Here is a 22,238-nt window from a genome sequence, read left to right as displayed (position 1 = left end):
TGAGTTAAAATATTCACAACCACGTGGAGAATATGGAAAACTCCACATAGGAAGGGCGAAGAATTGAATCCCTGAATCTCAGGACTGTGAGGCAGATGTGCTCACCACTAGGGTGCCGCACGAACTGCTGTATCCCTCCAGAAATCATGTATTTCGATTAGTATATAAGGTGTAATGGAAATTTACCAGCACAGATGGCTTACAACTAAATGCATTAATATAATTTGGACATAATTTAATAGTTGTATTATAATTGTTATTGTTAAAAATTAAGTTTCACAGGAGGTCCAAAGTGTGCATACGTGTGGAGCCAAAGAGCTAATTTCAATTCATTTCACATTATGAAAGGACAATTTGTTCATTTTCAGTCTTTTGTGCCACTAAAAGGTGCAAATGAGGTTAAAAGTTTCACCAAGAATAGGCTGTATAAAGCAGATTGGCTTCTCTTGAATTTAATTGCACTTCCCCACCTCCATGGAGGCGAACAGGAAGGAAGTGGCGCACATCTCGCCTGAATGTGGCTCTTAATTATCCTCATGGGAGGCCGAGGAAAGGGAAACGTGTTGCCTGGAAAGTGGGTTTTGCCCTCCCTCCCTACCACCAATTGTGATTTCTTTTCGAAACAGAATCAACAAGAATGACGGCTGCCACCAAAAGCGCAGAGTGTAAATGTTAATTCCTCTCCTATCATATTTCTACACGGGATCCAATTTAAGTTGTTTGGTGGAGGGAAAAAAGTCGAGAGGAGGCTGATGTTGAAGAGCGACGTGTATTTTCTTTTTCTCTTTGCTTTCATAGACGTTCACATCCAGAGCATAGCTGAAGACGAATTAAACCCCCCGCACAGAATCATTGCATTTTTTTTTTAGCCAGCATGGTGGCTGTCTGCTCTTTGCTATAATATCACACTAACTGTAAATAATACTTTGATGCAAAATTGCTTCACAGACTTTTTTTCGTTGTACAGTAGTGTTAATTTTGTCTGCCATTTTTAAATTTACTCTCAGTTTTAGTCCAATTTCATTCACGCTTGTTAGTTTTTATCACAGCTCGCCAACCTCATACCTTTTTTATTTAGTACATTTTTTGTCGACTGTAATCTAGAATTTTAGTCTTTATTTTAGTCTAAGAAAACATTTTATTCATCTAGTCAACAAAAACTGTCAATGTTTAAGTCAGGACAACCATTTTACCGCTTTTTTTTTTTTTTGTCAGCAGGATCAAAAACTGTTTCACATTAAATTTTGTCATCGTTTTGCTGAAAAACAATTTCACACACAATTACAGTGGCTACTATGGCTTCATGCTATGAGCTAGTAAGTTAGCATTAGCATTAGCTAGCAGTCGCATTAACATCATTGTTGGAAAGTTATAGCTGTTGGATTAATGTTAAGTTCTACCTATAATTTACTTTTTTTTTTTCACCTCTAATTTTTGGCATAAAAAAAAAATATCTCAAAACTTTCAACAAACTTTGACTTTGAAACCATATATGAGAATAACTACACTAGAAGGCAGGTGACATTGATTAGACGTGATTGGCCGTCAGAGGATTAACCCAGTGGAGTGGCAGTCGCGGAGGACGAAATGGACGAGAGCAGGTGTAGCGGGTCAACAAAGATGTTAACACAACTCAGTTAGACGCGCCGCCCACCTGTGACGGAGAGACGTTTCATTTCTATTTAACAAACGGCGGAGACAAAAGTTCACCGGGCGATATTGCTGCCGAGACGAGCCAGATGGGACGACTTTTAAAAATAGCAACGCCTGGGAGGAAGAATGAGAATTAGTGGGCGGACTATAATGCACTTTCACAGGTTAATGTCCAAAAAAAAAGGGAGGTGGGGGGTGGGGCTCCCTCCGGTGCAGCGATAATAAGTATGTGAGATTACTTTTGTTGGACCTTTCTTTAACCTTCAATTCAACACTACATTTCCATTAAAAAGCAAATTATCTTTGTTTTTCCCAAAGCTTCCCGCCAAATCAATCACTTGTAAGATCGTCCTGGAGGCGGCGATGGCCAGCATTTAATTAAACATTGAATAAATGAATTCAGAGGAAAACCATTTCTTTTCCAAACAAGATTCTTCCAACCGTCTTGAATGCTTTAATAAATAATCACGATCTACGGAACAGTCAATACCACAGGATGTGATTCGGCAGTCACATCTCTGACACCTATAGACACTTAAGAGTCCATTACGGTAAATGTAATGGCCGTTTATTTGGATCCAAAAGGCTCTCGTTTCGACGTAAATGAGTGTAATTATCGTGGTGGAGTCGGCCATTGGCGAGGATATAGCACGATGCGCAGGTTACAATTGCCTACTAACTTTCTCCCATTTACATTCACAAGATTGAATAGCACGCACCTCTGCTATTCACTGAATGGTTGATTAGCAGCAGAACACTGAATGAACTGCGCCAGCATGACCTATGAACCATGCCTACCTAAAGTGTATTGTATCAGACATCATTCAAAATTAATAGGGTTCTTGCTTCTGCAAAAAATAAAAAATAAATAAAAAATTGTGAAACGTTTGACAAAAGATGATTGAAAAATTTGAGTCTTTTGCAGCTTTTCAGTTCAGCTTGGCTTTTGTAACGAAAATCAAAATCTTAAGTCCAATAAATTTTCAACAAGGCAAAAGTCAAGTGCAGAAGAAGATAAGGAACAACACTATTTCTGTAAAGCTGGCTAGCTCATTTTGCTATAACAATCATCCAATAGCAAAAAGAAATACACCTGTAGAAGTGATGTAACCAGGAACTTTTGGCGAGCCTCGTTAACTTGCGATACCCACTCGTGCCACAGATAGTAACTCGTCTTGCATAAGTTGTTGACGTCTCATTATTTTATGAATAGAGAGAGATGTTTGATGGCCATAACTGATTAATCGGACAGCGATGTTAGCCTGATCCATGGCCTGCATTAACTCATTGACTGGGCAGCCATTTTCACAGAAGCAAATCCCCTTCACTCCCGGCTGTTTTACTGATTTTGCAAGGCCACAGAATATTGTGTTCTTTTGCTATAAAAACATAAAGATGTTTGAAAGCGCTATACAAATAAAGATGATTTGACTTGACTTTCATCAGGAAAAAAGTATATTAATATCCGTTACCGTTTTGCAGCAATTAGCACTAGAATATAGCTAAGTTTCATCATTATTCACAAATCTATTTAGAGTTGTAATTGATCTTTTTTTCAACATGGCCCTGGTTAATCTCCTTTGCTCTGCTGCCATCTGCTGGCCGTTTTTGTAATAACAATTTCTTTTCAGTTGAGAGGCTGCATCAAAGCCTTCTGTAGGCTCTGTATAAATACGTCTTTGGGACACTTAAAACATTTCAAATAGAACGTATTTATACGTTTTTGGGAGCAAATTATTTAATATGGGTTAATTTGGGGTTTTTGGAACCAGAACAAAAAAATGTGTCAAGGTGTGGCTTAGTGAAAGGTTACTCAGATACCCATCCCGTTGGAGACGAAGTTTATCGAACTGCTAATATGCATTTGGCGCTGTTGGTAAAATTTAAAATCACAAACTTTGTAGACACACTGATTGAATCCCACCCACTATTTAAGCTGCCCCCAATTTGCATGAACTGTCTCATTGCCCCCACACGCCACTGAAACTAGATAACTTGGTAAGAAAGCGGCTTTTTTGCACTTACAGTATGTCAGCCATCATTCAAAATGAGTAGGATTAGTAAGACTATTTTGACTTCCGTCGGCAAAATCCTACGTCGTCTTGTCATGGACTACAATGACAACCAAAATAGTCGCAGGAGATGCACACCCACCCTCCTCGCTCTCTCACACAATTGCATTGTTGCAGCCTAAAATCTCATCTTGTGGTGTTATGACAGCCAGAGACGCAAAACACACAGTCTGCCAGTTTGTACAAGGGGGTTGGGGGGTTGGGGGGTTGGTGGAGGGGGGGGGGTGTGCTCCCAAGAAAAATCAAATCAAACAGACCTCGAAGCATCTGGGAGATGAGATGTGGACATGTGATCACAATCACGAGGAACAGTGTTGGGTGTAATAACTGCTCAGATAGCTTCTGTTGCTCACAAGATGCTTCTGGATGTGATGGAGTATCAGTCCCAGAGCTGCATGAACAGAGTCTTCAGGCAAGGGGGGGAGGCGACAGGTGCACCTTATTGCACCACTGGTGACTATTAGGCTGTCGTGTGGGTAAACACCGGGACTTGAGGGCACAGATGATTGTGGCGGTGATGGCAGGTTATCTGGCGCCTGCACAAGTTGATCCAAACAAAGCCGTCCACCCTCTCAGGTCTGCCAGACTTGCGAATGGGGAGCCTTTGGACTGGGTCAAAGATAGCAACACGCGGTGGTCCGATTCACTTTTGTCCGATTGGCCTCGCTCAGATGAATTTGGCGTTGATCGAGTGACCGCAGACGAGCTGAAATGTCTTCTTGATTTGTCGACAACCTTTTGCGAACGTGCGGCACATCTGTGGTTTTCACTTTCGCCACTTTGCTACTCTTTTTGAGCTACCAAAATTCAACTGAATGAGTGAATTATCAGACAAAAAGCATGTAAGTTGGGTTCATTTTAGGGATGCTTGATAATTATCGGCAATTATCGACGAATTTGACGTCAAACAGATAAAACGGATAATAAAGAAATCCACCGATAATAATAGAGATGCCACGTTGGTCCATCCGTTGTATTTGTGGCTCAAATTGTGCCCAAATTTTCAACCCCTCCTCTCACCTATGGTAGTGTTGCATATTTGTGTGATGTCATGATGCGCGCGGCCTCAAATTGACAGACGGTGCATCATGGTGACAGACATGGCAGTCGCCAGTGTGGGCTTTCGGTACTGCGTCCCCACAAAATGTTACCCTCGCAGTTTTTTGTTGCATTTTTAAAACATGACCGTTTTGTTTTGGCAAAATCAAAGTGAGTGACTGGTTGTCTTTGAAGCAGAGATATCAATAAAATCTTCTCCTCACCCTGTTACTCTTGTTAGGGAATTAGATTCACCATTAGCACCATACTAGGTATTCCGGCGTACCGAGAGCATTTCCGTTGCAAATGATGCGGCTTCCAATTTGGTGGCTAGAAGTAGACCAAAATTACGCCTGTTGGAACCACATCTAAATATTGGCGCAGGTAGTCGTAACGGTGTTAACGATGTGTAAAGTCTGATTTATGCCTCTACGTTTGCTCTCGCGTTAATGACCGGCGCGGATCACGTGATCTACGCGAGCCATGAATTTTAAGTGCCGCGTAGCTGCGGTGCACACGTCGCCAATCCTTGCACGCCGTAGATGGCGGGGCATAGCTCGCTGATGAGCCGACTCTCCCCCTGGCTTTGTTTTGTGTTTCTGAATTAAATTGAACTTCCTGAATTGGTCATAAAACACAAGGCCCCTTTAGGGGGAACTCAGGGTTCAGTGCCTTGCTCAAGGACACTTCGACATGGTCACCAGGGGTGAGGATCGAACCCACAACCTCATAGATGGGAGACGACCACTCACCCACTGAGCCCTTACTGATAATGACCGAAACATTGATCTTCAGTACAAAATGTCACAAACAGTAATTGGGTTGCAACTACCCTTTTTGAAATTTTATTTTATTTTGTTTTTATCAAGCAACCTTTAATGCCAGCGTGCGCGCGCTAAGTGAACCAGTCGTCGGAACAAGTGTCAACAGTGCCTTTAATGTGCCTCCGAAGCTTGGCACACTTCCCAATCATCTGCGTGTACTTCATTAGGTCTTGCATGGTCCAATTGATTTTGACGATAATGGCTCATATATTGTCTATTTTTCTCTTGCATTCATCCAAGTATAATTAATGTGTGTAATTAAGAATCCCATTACACGCGAGCAGCTGTTGTTAGCGTCACGCCGATAATGGACTCGGATCGGACGGAGATAAATTTGCTTTGTTGATTAGGTTAGAAACTGCTCAGATGTTTGCTTATGACTGCCATCTTCTTGATTTATGGAAGCAAGCCGTCAGCAGATGAGAGCTCTTGATGACAGCATCAGAGCAGAAATTGTCCCAACAGCAGCGCAGTCGGCCGGCGGATGCTTGCCTAAACTTCACAAGCGGGCTGTCACAGAACGCGCGCGACGCGCTGACCCGACCGACTCGCAATTACTGTAATCAAATAAAAGGCTTGGCACTGCCAACTGCTCTCAAAGTGTCTGACTAAACCCATAAATGGATCTTTTTATCAAAATTAAGCAAAGCTACGTCCTGAAATGCAAAACAGATTGCAAAAGCCCTTTTTTGCTTTTGTGCAGTAATTACAAGTTTCTGTTCAAGTTTGCGTTCGCTGCCTCTTTAGTTGTCACGTTGGATTGACAGCAAAGCTTCCGGTCGGAGAAATTTAATAAAAACAAACACTGTGGGGGGTTCATTTCGCACTGGGCCAAAATGTCCTTGCTAAAAGATATACAAAGCAAACAAATGAGCGTCTTAAAAAATAGTGCTCAAGTCAATGGGGCTGCATGTAAACAATGCTTGTATACAGTACAGTTTATGGTGTAAAATAGTAAAAAAAACAAAACGTTTTTTTAGACTTGGAACGGATTAAAATTATTTACATTAATTATAATGGGAAAATTTGTTTCGGATTTTGAACAATTCGCTTTTGGAACAGCCTTCTGGAACTGATTATGTTTGACTGTACTTACTTTATTATAAAATGAACAATAAATAAGAATTAATCAACTGTTCCCCTCTTGGTCACAGCCAAATTGTTTATTAATCACAAAATTAATCAACAATCAGTTCCACACTCAGTGATCTTTAAATTTTTTAATCACCATCCCCAGTAAATACCAAAAGGAAAAAACAATAAAGGCACAGTTAAAAGCTAAGCCAACAAACGTACATTCAAACACATCTATTCAGCATGTGATAGAACATTTTCTATTTTATCACATTCCAGCTTAAATGTCCCGAGAGCGCATGCTGGGCCGTTGTATGCAAATAGAACGTGTTCGTGTGCGTAGACTCATAAAAGGTTCGCCGCCACTGTCGCGCTTGTGCGCGCGCGCTGCCACATCACAGCTTGTGCACGGCAGTTTATTTCTGGCCAAGTGATGCGCTGACGGCGGCCACAAAATGTGCACAAATACAATTACGACGACTTCAAACGGACAGCGGGAATCCGTGGAATCGCGCCGTACGGTCGGATGTTGCTTCTGCTCACATGTTTTGCTTCTCTTCATAATGGTGGCTAAAGACGGAAAGGCTGACAAATATTCATTCTATTTTTTTGTGGTCACATCTGAAGGCAATCTAATCCATCAACAAGATAATTATTTTGAATAGTAATGTGTCAATGTTTCCAAAAAAATGACAAATTGCGGAATTATGTTGGAAAGGGCTACATCAACCTTCCATCCATCCATTTTCTTAACCCCTTGCTCCTCACAAGGGGAGTGCTGGAGCCTATCCCAGCTGGCTTCAGGCAGTAGGCGGGGTACAGCCTGAGGAGACCGGAGTACCCGGAGAAGACCCACGCAGGCACGTGGAGAACATGCAAACTCCACCCAGGAAGGTCCGAGCCTGGACTCGAACCGGATTCCTCAGAACTGGGAGTCGGACGTGCTAACCACTCGGCCACCATGCCACCCAATGAAGCAAATCATTTGAAGCACTTTAATGCACAGTTACTATTTACAGTGGCCGTAAAAAAAAAAAGGATTTGCCCTTTCCTCAACTTTTGAATAAAGGAATGTAAATTAAAACATTTTTAAAAATCTGATTCGATTAATCAACAGGTTAATCGATTATTAAAAATTTCTGAGTTTCAGCCCTTCATCCATCCATTTATCATTGCAAATATACCCATTGTGGGACTTAAGAAGATGATCTTATCTTTTTGGTCCCTCTCATTTGGGTCACAGGTGAGCTGGAAGCTCCAAATAGTAATAGTGGCTAACATCGAAAATGATAAAAACTACATGGAAATGCATCTAAACCAAAGCATCCTCTGATAAGAATGCTATGCAGTTGCAATAAATAAATACCATTTTGAGGAAATGTGGTAATAATTGCATGTGGAGGAAGATTAGGGTCATGTTCTGAAAATGAAAAAAAATCATTCTATGAGTAATTCAACTAATGTCAGTCTTTTAACTTTTAATGGGAAAATTTTACTGCAGACCAGAATGTGTCAAGGAGTATTTTGTACTTAATGTCCGTGTTTTTTTCTTTGTTTTTTTTTTAAATCACATTAAAAGTGAAATGTGCACATGAGACGCAACAGATAATCAGAGAAATGTCAGTGAAAGGCAGAATCCTCGCAGCTAATTAAGAGCATGTGTGATTTGCTTAATTGCGCATCATTGCACACGCAAGTGCTGAATGTCGTCGTTCTCTTATCAAAATACCACCTGCTCTATGAATTATGATGAGCAAAGTATGTTTAAAGAAAAAAAATACACTGCCTGTTTCTATTGAATGTTTGACAGTCATCATGTGGAGAGAACTTGAAGTGACTCGAAAAAAAAAAATGACCATGTCCTCCAGGGATGCTTATGGATCTTGGCAAAAAAAACAAAAACTTTTGCATGCAAAATAAAAAGCGTTTTTTGTAGGCCTTTAAAAATTCCTTGCCATGAATCTTTTAAACGTCTCTCCAGTGAAATATCCATTGAGTGCTTCCTCTCGAATGTAAGTCAATATTTCACTTATCTTTCAGACACTGACATCATTTTGTTAGTTGCCGTTTTATGTATGTGCATATTTATCTGTATTAATTGTGCTAAAATTGAGATTTTTTTTTCTTCTGTGTTTGTTTTGCACATCCGGTCAGAAGTTCGACATTCTGTCAATCATCTCTGAAATATGCCGCATGGAAATCAGGGTCAATTTTTTTGGAGAATTGCAGTAATTGATACCACCAATGTCATGACCTGCGCCAGAGTTCATGACCCGTTATGTGCCTGTTATGCGTCGGTACTGGTGTAACAAGTGTCTGTTTACACTGCGTGATGTTCATGATGTCAACCTTTAATCCTCTGGGTGTCTGCCTCTCGATGTGAATAAATAGCTCCCCAAGTTTTCTAAAATTTCAACGTAATTTCTTGATTAAATTTTTTTAAAATAAAAAGTGTATGGAGTTCCTAGTATTTATTTATTTATTTATTTACGTATTTATTTATTTATTTACTTATTTATTTTTAATAAAGTAGAAACTTAAATAAACCCATAAATGAAAAGTTCCCCATATCTCACTGAGTGACAAATGCATTGCGTGCTAATATAGCTAATTTGGGGGTTTTGTTCGGGTTCGTAAAACGTTTCAAAAGATCTTCGCAGTGAAAAATTGTCTGAATATGTTCCAAGTGTGTTTACGATAAATAAAAACTGACTGAACATCTTAAAATTCCTGATGAAAACCAGAAATTCGCTACGTTCACTAGTATTCACTGCTCAGTGAGATACCGGCTTTATTGGCCTTCAGATTAAAAAAAATGGCCCATGCAGATATTTGTCAAAATGCCAAATATCGGCACCGATAATCGGTCCTACTGTAAACAGACACTTGTTACACCAGTACCGACGCATAACAGGCACATAACAGGTCATGAACTCTGGCGCAGGCCATGACAGTCAACACCCCAAAAAATGGCATATATGAATAATTTATCCCCTAAATACACCGCAAACGATGATCCAAAAGCAAATTTCAATCTCGTCGGAAAACATTACCCTCAAAGATAATTTGCTTTTGAAAAAAATGCATCGCAAGTACAGCAAACTTCAGCATACTTCCTTGACTCTGTACTACTACTTTCCTCGTTTAGACAGGGCTATGGCAGCATCTTGTTGCATTTTAGGATGAACCAGACTATTTTCTTTTCAAGTTTCCTAGAGCGGAACCTGCAGACGAAAAATATTAAAAAAGTTCCTAGCTTGGTGGCCAAATGAAAATCCCAGCATATAACATTACCATCGACATGATTCCAATGTAAAAGTAGCGACTTCCTCAGACCTTTTCCAGCACAATATTGTTATGTACTGAGAACAAACAGAATATTTTAGAACTGTCCTCCCAAGTATATCCACAGTCAGAAAAAAAAAAATCCACTCGGATGACTCCGCTGCTACATTCCATTCGGCGCCGGTCCAGAATAATTATTCCAATGACATTTGCTCTCTCCCATGAAGGTAAACATTGTCAGGAGATTGAAAGCGAACGTAAGCGCACGGTGAGGGCGGGTTTGAGTGAGACCTGGAACATTCCGCCGCTGACCTTTTTCTAATTGAGTGATTCCAAACCCTGTGAAAAGATAGTGACGACGATGGAAGATTTACATTTCCATACTACTTTTTAATGAGTGATGTGCACTCCAAGTGCTTATTGTCCGGATAGATAGGATTTTGATTGATTTATTTATCTATCAGAGCAAAGAGGAAAAACACATTTATTTTGTATATTGCGAAGCGTAGCTGCAAGTGGTCTCAAAGGTCAACTTTGGTTGTGATTGTTATTATACGGAGAGTGTGAATTGTGGACTTTGTGGCCACCGAAAATTGCATTTCAGCATCAAACCTGCTCGGAAGCGCACCCTCGCGTCTATTTGATGCCAACGGTAGAAATTCTTATCAGCGTGAAGCCTCTTGGCCAAATAGATTTGTTGGATTACTGTATTGTCCAACGTAAAGCTAAGAGGATAGTCTACCATGTTTTTTTTTTTGTTTTTTTTCCCCCAAAGAACCTGTTTACAACGCTCTTAATGATAATACCAAAATAAATAGAGAGAGATGTTGCCCCGCCTATTTGTGGTTCGCTACTAGGGATGTAACGATATCCAAACATCACGATACGATATTATCACGATAGGAAGGTCACAATACGATAACTATCACAATATTGTGGGGGGGTTGGCGATATTTAAAAAAGATCACAATATTTCATTATTTATATTTACTTTTTTGTGAGGATGTCTTTATTTCTTTATTATTTTCAATACACTGTATTTTATTTGATTGAGTCAACAATGTTGATATTGACTGAATGTAGTTTTTGAGATTAAACGAGATTAACTTTGTGTCCTCCCCATATCAATCCACAGTGGTTACGCTAAATTTAGAGGTAATGAAAATTTAAGGCTGTATGGATGATCTTCATCAAAAAAATTCAACTTTAAAAAAGTAAGTTGGGACTGTTGTGCCATTGCGATCACTCCTACATATGAGGAGGTTTAAGTGGCAAATCTAAGGAGAGCAAATATTTACGGTTGTTTACTCGAAAAAAGACGACTACATCGGAGGTTGGCGGACACCTGCGGTGCACAAAGTGCTGCAGCAGATATGCTGTCGGCCTCCCCCTGATCTCATTTACAAGATTGATTCCGCGTGACGCCTGAAATCCACACGCAGAGTGACACCTCCTTTTGTTGCTTTGTGCGCGCTCATTTGGTTCGCAGCCTTCTCGTCGTGATGACTTTCATTTTGGGAAAGCGGAATGACGGCTCGGAACATGAAGAGGCTTCAGTAGTTTGCTTTCAAACTGGAAAGACGTAAAGCGTGTTGTTGTTGTTGTGACTTTCGGCCGGTCCCTCAACGAGTCCTCAATGTTTGATGTTTACAATAAAACGTGCGCTATGTTACCCGGGATTTATACCGGTTGCGTGTGCGGCTGCGGTGCGGTGCGTCTTGACTGCGTGCTCCGGACGCGTCAATTTTTTGACCAACTCACACCAGCTCGGTTTATGTTCGTCGAAGACTAAAAATCTTTGATTTGTCTTTGATGTTTACGAAAATGTATAATCGATCCAATGAAATAAACATAATGTACTTTCGGTTCGTTGATGATTTTAATTTGTCGCAAAATGTTTCTGAAAACATATTAGGTCGATTGAAGCCTAACTTGTCTAGGATTTTTAATACATAAGTTCTTGTGGTCTGCTGTGATGTTACAGGAAAAAATACAACTTTACTTTATGTACATTATGATGGACTTTTTTTTAGTCCTTGTATTTAATTATTGGACATATGTTAGGTGGGTAGAAGATTCTAAAATTTAGAGTCTGAATTGTCTTTGACGTTTACTAACGTGTGGTACAAATGATGATGATACAAATGGTCCTCATGGTCAGTATCTTGGTATTCATTTATATAAATGTTTGTTTGTTTTTGGTGCATTCATAGTTTACTTCTCAATGCCATCATACTTTTCCTTCCGCCTCAATTTATAGAAAATAAAAGGTTTGAAGTGGAGACAATGCAATGCGCCGCGGGCCGCACTCTTATCTGTGACCTTTCTCAAGGCCTCTGCTCGCAGATTGTATCGACTCCACGGGTAGCGAGGAGCTTAAATTTGAGGTGGAATTGTTTCGATATTCTCTCTGCCTATATATATATATATATATATATATATATATATATATATATATATATATGCACTATGAATGTCTGTTCAAGAAGTGTTTGAGCAGGGATATTTTTTATTTCACCTTCCTGTTAAGCTCTTTTTCTTGGAGCATCTTGCCGGAGCAATAGGTTGATGTCAAATAGAGTCATAAGTGAAAAGTGAAGATAAAGCGGTATAACCTGCATTTGACAATCATCACAGACAGACCTGAAGAAGCCGACCTCCGTGATGGTAAGCGCTACTTCAGTGCAATTAGCCACGTTATGCTTTGAGTTGTGTGATTGTAATCAGCCGTTTTCTCTGTCGTGTCTCGACTTCTTGTTTATCTGGAGCCGTGTTTTAAATACAAGAGCGGAAGTCTAAACAAGCTGGGGTACAACCATAGCTCTTTAGTTAAGAAAATGAAATGAAAATGCTACTATGCTGTCCTGGCTGAAAGCTTAAAAAAAAAAAAAAAACACCGTCAGACTCTCAGGTGAATGCGCAGGCTGATACAGCACAGGCATACCAAATAAACTGGGCTGATCGTGCTAGCGAAAAGTGAAGCCGGCGGCAGCCATCTTGTGTTGCCACACTTACAGTAAGTTGACTTTTCCGCAGAATACTTTCCATGTTATTTTCTTCTTCTACAGCGAATATACCACTGTGTGACGTACAGTTGTACCAATAAGTATAAAATACGTGTGGGAGATGCTCTAAATGCAGATTTCATCAGTAAGAGTGTGAATATAAATGTTCTCTCATAAGGTACTGAGTGCCACTCAGATTGGTCTGCATCATCAGAACCAGTTATCAGAACCATCAACAATGAAATGAAAGCAAAGCACACAAGAAAAACAATTCTTGTGAAATGAAAACCTAAATTCTGCAAGTCCCGATTCACGATACTGAAATAAATGAATGGTTGATGTAAACAATTCAGTTTGTTCTATGCTAGGCTCTCATTATCTCATACAGGGATTTATTGTGGTACAATTACTACATTATTAATTTTGCACTGCAACTGCGGTTTTAAAATTCCAGAGATGTGAAGATACCGTGTGCCCTGTGTGAATTTATGATAAAATATTTTGTGGCTGGTCTAAGAAATTGTGCAGGGTCGTGTTAGCGGTTGGTCTAATAAGTTGTGCACCCGCTGGGGGGGCACTACCAGAAATCCTGCCGAGGGTGCCAAGTTGCTTAGGCACGCCACTGTGTGTATCTATGTCATGTTGATGATGTTTTATAAAGAAGAAAATTCAGCCTGTCTAAGATGAATAAATGTCATCCCATTTTTCTCGATAAAAGGGCAATTTACTGTCATTGTTATCAGTTACTCGGAGCGGCTTACTTGTGTTTTTTTCCCCATTTAAATTGTAAGCAAAAGGAGGACATGAAGCAGAAAATAAGCAGCCAGATGAGGAATAAACAACATCTGAGGAGTGCGGTAAAAAGATGCTGTGGGATTTTGTTTTTTTTCTCTAGAAGTGATTGGCTGTCTTTTGTGGCCCAGGGTTTTGATAATCCCGTCGTCTTAATCTCCCCTTTCTTTTGTGCCAAGTAAACACCTTCATTACACGGACGAGAGCGGGCCACTTCCTTATAAAAATGGAAATGAAACGCTGCGCGCTAAACAACCGTGTTGGTGTCCACGCAGGATCACCTTGAGACGGACGCCTCTTTTGTGGAACTCGCTATCAAAATCGAAATGTGCTCTTGAAAGACACGTCTTTATGTGTTGCATTTAAACCATGATTGGATATTTCATTGCCTCTGCGGTGCAGGAAGCTGAAGCTGCCCTTTATGTCCATTTTGAAATGAATGTGTTTGGGCTGACATTAAGTGGACAAATGTGTTGGTGTAAAAAGTGAAGAAAAGCATGGCTGTGCATGAATAAATATATGCAGGAAACAGTAAATATGAGCCATGGAGTGATAAATACACATCAATAAATAAATATATACAGTGTTTCCTTGTTTTCGCTGGGGTTAGGTTCCAAAAAATACCCGCACTAAATGAAATCCGCCAAGTAGTCACCTTTCAGTTTTACATTTATTATAAATCTTTTAAGGCTCTAAAATGCCTCACCACAGTTTACCCACTTTTCTCATCAAGGCATTAACATTTTCTCACATTTTTCTCTTGTTTAAACATTCTCAATGTTTCACAAATTTTATAAAATAGGCACATTACTGTAAAAAAGTGCATGCAAAATTGCACAAAAAAATAAACTGCGAAAAGTGAACCGCGTGAACGTAAACAGAAGCAATACTCAGAAACACTTTATGGCAAAACGATTCATCAGTAAAAAGTTGAGAATTCAATCGTAACCTGTATGTAACAGTGGTGGAGTAACAACTGTTGTGTGCTGAAGGGTTGGATCCCAAAGCGCAGACACAAATAAGGTTTTAACTATTTATTCACATAACTTGACGAAACGAAAAACAACGAGAATGCATTGAGAATCACGAGACGCCAAGCCCCCTTGGGCTGCGGAGAAACACAGAGGAACAGGGAGCAATAATCCGGCAAACACACACATTTCTCCGACATCTTAAATAGACAGTAAATCCATCTCATTGGTTCTGGCTAGACGTGGGTACCAGTACTGACATGGGATTATCTGATTGGCTGTTGACCCAGTAACGCGATTAAAGATTTTAAAACTTCTTGACATCACAGTTCTTACAGTTCTCACCTAACATCACATAGCATTAAAGATTCTTGACACCACATAACGTCACATAGCATTAAAGATTCTTGACATCACATAGCCTAAAACTAGTTGAAACTAGAAGATGATTACATCAGTACAAGACAGACACTTGACCTCACACTCAACAGGTCATGAACTCAACTCAAACTTAACCCAGGCGTGACCCCAGACATAAGACAAGACCCAAACATTACTCCTGCATGACCCGAGTCATGACAACAACTTTACGTGACCATGGTGAAAAGAAAATGACAGTTGACGACTGTTTGCCACACGCAAAAGCGATTGGCAGGTCGGTAGACTGAGAGCCAGGTCACACCACTCAAAAAGTCCTGACTCCATCCTTGTGGCTCGCAGACCCGAGTTTGAGAACCACAAGATTAATTGGTCAAAAGTAGTGTCTGATCATCGTGTGCAAGCGCAGACGAGAGCATAAACGGGTGAGCATTAGTCACCATTAAGGATTGCCTCCTTTTCCACTCACGGGCTGAGCAATGCGGCGCGTCGGCATCACGCTCGGCGACTCGGCATTAATCCTCATGGAGCCGAGGTGGACTCGAATCAATATCCCACCGATAACCCTCGACGTGATACAGTGTCACGCGGGATTTGATTATCAATACACGTCGCCGGCGCGGTTCCGCTTTATTAGCGTCGCCTCGGACGCGCTGCTCGTACATCAAGAAGGTGTAACGTTCAATTTGCGCCGCTCGGCTTCACGGTGAGTCAGATTAATGCTGCTGTTGTATTGTGTCGCGCTGGGAAGGTTTAAGGCTACTCGCTGGGTATTTAGAGGGTTGTGGGGCGGCCTGTTTGGGCAAGAAGGATAGTTGCCCGGTATAACCCCCCCGCCTCCGGCCCTAAACTAACTGCCTACGAGCTGTATATGTTTCATCTGTACGTATACCATATAGTTTATAGTGTAGCCTGTTTGCGAGATGGGAGGAGCAACATGGCCGCCCTGTCACTTCAACGGCTTGCACGGACGTGTATGGGCTATCAGCTATCCAGTCACATATTCAAATCAGTTTTCTAACCAGAGGTGGATAGAGTAGCCAAAAATTGTACTCAAGTAAGAGTTGTGTTTCTTCTTCCCACATCTACTCAATTAAAAGTATTGTGCGGTAAAACTACTCTTAGAAGTACTTTAAAAAAATAAAAGTGACTCAAGTAAATGTAATGGAGTATACGTAACTCGTTACAACCCACCTCTGCTTCTCACCACGGCGAGTAGGAATCATTGCGTGTCCAGGTTATTTTTAAACATCTGTGGGATCCATACGGTGGCCATGACAGGTCATAACTACAAACGCCACAACACAATCAAAGTGTGGCGTTTGGTGCCGTAGAAGACTAAGAAAAAAAAAAAGTCTGAAAATTAACTACACAGGTATCTGACACTGCAGTGCAGTTGTGAAGTATTTTGTACTTTTGTTACTTCGCACCTCTGGCATGGAGGCCACATCACCGCAAAATTTCATGAACTTGCGATAGCTCATTAAAAGCCGGTGCGGCACTATTTACGGCATTATCTGAAAATATACGAGCGCTGTGCCGTAATTTGCGTCAGCTGTCACTTTGAGCGGTGCGCGGGATATATCAACAGTAGCTGTGTTCAACTCCCCGAAGCTCGGAAGCTTTGTGTCCTCTCAGGGGGGTTTCGCCTATAAAGCCAGGTCCATATTAGCTGTCTATATTCATGATGTGAACGGCTGAGTGTATTCACGGTGCAAGTGCGGCAAAGAGGAAGACACTTTGAAGAAGAGCCACAATCTCCCGCAGTCCATTACCGTATGCCGCATTAGAAAAGTCACTTGCATATACACCTGTAGAAAAATAAAAATCATATCATGTCCTCATATTTTAAATTCATTTAAAAAACATACTGCGTGGTTCTGTGTGTTTCTTTATGAGAGTGTATACGAATGGGAGAGACGTGCGTTTGTGTGTGCGACCGAGATGGACCAACCCCGGGGTGCGTTTATCTAAGCTGACAGAAACAATTTAGAGCGCTGCCAAATAGCAAGTGGGAGTGAAGTGGAGGGGAACGGCACAAAAACAGGAGAGGGAGGGTCCAGGTCCGCTAATACAGTCGGTGCTCCATCTGTAATCAAAATGGTGGACTGGGGAAGAGACCGCACGCCGCCGTCTTGACTTGAACCACAGTTAGCCTACGTGCTAAAAGTGTCAACACGCATTTCAGGTTATCATTTTCACACGTCAGTTGACGGATGGTTTTAGGTGCACGTCGGCCGCTCTCTGAAAATATAAATACGCTAATTTGAAACCCCAACCCTGGCTTGAAACCGTCTCCTAAGTTTTAAACCAGGGGTGTCAAACTCATGTTAGATCAAGGGCCGCATGGAGGAAAATATATTACAAAGTGGGCCACATCGGTAAAATAACGGTATATAACTTCAAAACGATTGCCGTCAATTATACGCAGATTTTCCCTATTTGTGTGTGCCAGCCCTAAATTACGGAGATCAACTGTAATCATATTGCTCCAAAAATAATACAAATGCAAATGGAACGCGACAACACCAAGTCCTGGACGTGTTAAATCGACAGGTTTTGCATATATATTGTTCCCAGAATGCATTGCGTGGTGCAGTTATTGACGTTATAAGGATGCTAATCCTTGTCATATCTATTTGTGTTACCAGTAATTGAATTTCCGTTTGTCAGTATATGTTTAAAAAATTAATTAAATTAAAATTAAACAAACCATAACTTAACTTTAAGTTGTATATATATATAAATAACATTTTTTTTTCTCCCATGTCATCACTTTAGGGGCTCTGTACAATCTGCCATTTTCACATGAGGGGAGCAGTGATTGAAAATAACTGGTCAGCGAGTCTTCATCAGTGCCATCGTTTTCAGCCCAATGGGAAAAGGAACATCCCTTTGCCTCGCCCCCAATAATTCCTTCTTTTTATTTCAGTTTATTTCTGGTTGTTGTCTTTTCCTGATAATTTAGCCGAGATAAATCAGTCCTCGCCAATCCCTGTTGATTTGCCGTAATGAGACCAGATTCCCTCTGTTTGACGAAACGTTTTTGTTTTTTTTTTGCGTTTCAACGCAGATGTCAGCTCAAGAACAAAGACGAGACAAACGGCATGAAAGCGAATGTAAATGTAATCCAACGTGGGCTTGCTTTAACAAGGCAATTTAAGTGGCGACATGTCGGTGTTCCGCAGTGGCGATGCGGGAGGACTAGTGAGGGAAAAAAAACAAAAAAAAACGCTTTTATTAATGCATTTGAGTTTCACACGAGGCCTTTGGGCCGCCGCTTGAAGAACAATCTGGCAGGGATGTCGGCGGGCGTCCCGATGGAGGGGCGGGAAAGATGTTTCAATGAACATTTGATGAAATCGGGAACGTGTGAGTGTCCATTTTGTCTCCTCATTGTGTGTGTGTGAGCTCAGAGTTTTGCTCCTTTTTCATTGGCCTCCCTCGGCAGCTGTGGTCTTCGGAAGCGAATCCTTCGTTAGCGTTTGTTTATCACGAAGCCCAAGGCGCTCGCTAGCTCGCAACCGGGATGTGCTGAGAAATGTCTTTCTTGTGCGAGAGAGCAACAAACGCTCTTTTTGTTGCAGCAAACTAAGTTAAACTCTTTAATACTGTATGATCAAAAAATAGATAAAAAAAAAAAAAGAAATCTATTCAACTTCAATTAAGCTTAAACTACTTGTTGCTAGGCAGAATATATGGGGCAGATGTATTTTTGTCCCAAAGCTCATTTTGAAAATGAATGGAAGATGTAAGTGTGTTGTTTCCATGGCAATTCGGGGCACATGAAAACACGTTTGCACTGTCACTTGTTGCTAGGCAGAATGTGTGTGGCACAATCCAGTTTTGTCAGGCCCTAAATCGCATTTTGCAAAATGAATACGATTACGGAAAATGTACAGATGGATGGGATGTGCAAATAACGACTATTCCTTGGCAACTTAGGTCAGAGGACTTTATCACACAAACATATGATTGGGTGTCCACAAGTGGCGATATTGTTGCGACATGTAGATGGCGCGTTTCTGCTGTGGTGAATTTAAAGGGAACAAAACGAGCCATTTTGATTGGCCGGCAATCATGTTGCTGTTCATTCCCTCAATGGCAAAAGGCCCATTTCTAATTGTGCCCGCTTCCGAAGAAAGTGCCCAAAAAAAAAAAAAAAAAGGAAAACCCCGCCCATGCGTAGCACTTTGCGCTAGACTTGGCTGGGCACGAAAATAGGGCCGACCGTGTTGTTTCTATGGCAACTTCTATGGCCACTTGTTGCTAGGCAGAAAACATAGGGCAAATCGATGCTTGCCCCTAAAGTCAGACAGTCAATCTTACTGTGCTGTTTTTTTTTGTTTTTTTTTTGTTTTTTTGCTGATGTAGCAGTATTTGGTTACTTATTGCTTGGGAGAATCCATTTTGCCTTATTTCTCATTTGAAAAGAGCTAATATCTGCCTATGTTGTTTTGTGCATTTTTGCAGCTACTTGTTGCTAGGTCAAATCAGTGGGGCAGATCCATTTTTGCTTAAGAGCTCATTTGAGAGAGAGAAAAATAAAAAGATTGAGGCAGTCGCTCACTTTGTCACTTGTTTCTAGGTAGAATACATGAGGCACGACGATTTATGCCCCAAAGTATAATTATTAAATAATAGGTTCATGGCAGTCAAACTTACTGGACTGTTTCCATGGCAACTTGGTGTAGCGAGTGTTGCTGTCCCATACAACAGCGAAGGGAAGGACACATTTGCACAGGTTTTAGGTCAAAACATTTTCATCCAAGGACATTTTCAGACACCAGCTATTGGAACGCGTCCTCCAAAATAAGTAGCGTTCTCGTTCCAAAGCAGTCCAAAAAAAAAAAAAAAAAGCAGTCCAACACAGGTGCAAGCAACATTTGCAACAAACTTGAGCAAATCCCTCGAACACGTTCACAAGAAAGAGACAGATGGTGGAGGCTGAGCTGACGATGCCTTCAGGGTCCGTAAAGACGAGTCCCATCAGCCTGCGCCAAGAACGGCCAATACAATGTATCCTTGTTTTGCTGTAAAAAATAATAAATAATAATAAGCCGTGAGAAATATTTATCAAAAGAGTTGCACTGAGAGGAGCATCTGTCGGCGAAGCATGGCGGGCTTTTTATTTCCCAACACATCAACGAATAATGTGTTTATGGAGATAAATGGTGGCCACAGAGCACTTAGGTACTCATCTTAGTGTCTGATTTTTTTTTTGTTCCCCCCCCCCAAAAGCAATGTACTACATGGACAATGAACACTAGCTTCCGTGGTTCACTTGGAAATGTCTCCACTCAAACCAAATTGTAGGAACATACAACACAGTTATTGCCATTTGTTGCTAGGTAGATTAAGTGGGGCACTGTCATTTATGCCCCAAAGCCTCTTTTTTTTTTTTGTGGAATATAAAGATGTATTTTGTCAGGATAGAGAATGAAGTCATATTTTTTTTCAAGATAAAATTGTAGTTTGATATTAATGTCAAGGCTTAATGAGGAAAGAGTAATTTTCAGATTCATTCCATTCATTGCCATGGACGTTTATAGACGTCAATTGAAATCCGAATGTTAACTGCCGCTGTTCAATATTGGTCAAATACATATTTCAAAATTCAGGTTTGTAAACCGCTGCAGATGGCAGCTTAGCGTCTACTTGGATTTTTGAGCTGCAACATTTTTGAGAAAATTATGGGGTGAGTCTTAAGCTTATTCACGTTGGAAATTGGAAAAGGTTTAGGTAGCTCACACTGAAGCGGTGTATTGAGAATTCACGGAGGGAATGACGCTGATGTTCAAATGGAGCCGTGCAGTTGCTCACAGCATATTTCTTAGTTGGACAATATATCGGTAAAGAAATTATTTGAAGAAATCACGTGCTTGAAGAACTCATGGCTGCTGTTAAGCCTGCAGAAACACTCCAGTGCAATTCTTTGAATGCACTTTGCCTCTTTTGTTCTCAGGGGGGAGATGTGACTGTAGGTTTTTATCCCCCTCCGCCCCCTTGCATCCTTTTCTCGTTTTTTGCCGCAGCGTTCCACCATGCCCGTCACCCTTCACCCCCACCGCTCTGCTTCGTGCGGCGGCGCCTTAGCGGGAGGCGAGATGAGGTAGCAGTTGAAAAGGTGTGATGAAGACAGAGTCCGGCGGCGAGGGATCACAGTGGCCAGGCGTGTTCGATCCTTCCCCGGAGCATGCCACCTACCAACACTTTTTTTTATTTATTTTTTTTTACCTCCACCAAGTAGGCTGTCTTTTCATCACACTTTCACATTTCTGTGACATTTTCCTTCATTCCGCTATGACCCGAGCATTGTTGGAAATGGCGAAAAACACCCCCTCGAGATTTTCACATTCATGGTTCTAATTAAATATACTGAGCAGCCAGGACGGAGTGCTCTTTGTGCCGCTTTCCTACTTTGCATTTATTGGCAAGCTCCTGTTCTGGTTCCGTAACTGGGAGGGGTGTAACAAACAACAATTTGAATTGGAAAATCAATTTTGATTGAACCGAACAGAATCGTTACACTTTAAAAAATGTACTGTCCTTAAATCGTATTGAACCCCATCTATCGAGATACATACCAAATCGTCTGATGCACACTTCTAATTATATATATATTAGGGGTGTGCCAACAAAAATCGATTCATAAAAGAATCGAGATTCTCATTTATCAATCGAATCAAATCGATATTTAATATCCAAAAATCGATTTTATTTAAATTAGAAATGAAGAAGGGGAAAAGGCAGTTGTAGCCCACATGCTGTTTTTGTGGAAAAAGGCACTTACAATACAAAATTAATAAATGTTTAAACAAAACAAAAAAAAGACACTTTAATGTCTCTATTTGTCATTTTGTCTTGCAAAGCAGACTGGAGTCGATCATGGCAATGTTGTGCATATCTGTAAATTGAAGCAGAAATCATTTGTCAATCAAATAATTTTGAATCGAAAATCGTTTGAATCGAGAATCGAAAATCTATTCTGAATTGAATCGTAGACCCAAAAATCGTAATCGAATCGAATCGTGAGACAGTCAAAGATTCCCAGCCCTAATACATATATATATCGACATTATTGCAAAGAAATAAGAAATTACATTTTTGCATTATCAAATAGAAGAATAAAGGTTTTTTTCATGT

At 40.7% G+C, this 22,238-nt stretch overlaps 1 long non-coding RNA gene across 1 annotated transcript; it reads left to right on the top strand.

Annotated features, from left to right (window-relative positions):
* The first annotated feature begins 12,484 nt into the window (after window positions 1-12,484).
* LOC144033782 (uncharacterized) lies at window positions 12,485-21,481 on the top strand. Its single transcript, XR_013288070.1, has 2 exons — window positions 12,485-12,613; window positions 21,128-21,481. It is a non-coding gene; the product is annotated as an uncharacterized LOC144033782 (long non-coding RNA).
* The last annotated feature ends 757 nt before the right edge of the window (window positions 21,482-22,238 follow it).

Source organism: Festucalex cinctus, chromosome 13 (assembly GCF_051991245.1).
Source record: "Festucalex cinctus isolate MCC-2025b chromosome 13, RoL_Fcin_1.0, whole genome shotgun sequence".
Classification (NCBI taxonomy): domain Eukaryota; kingdom Metazoa; phylum Chordata; class Actinopteri; order Syngnathiformes; family Syngnathidae; genus Festucalex; species Festucalex cinctus.
This window is presented reverse-complemented; position numbering and strand designations above follow the sequence as displayed.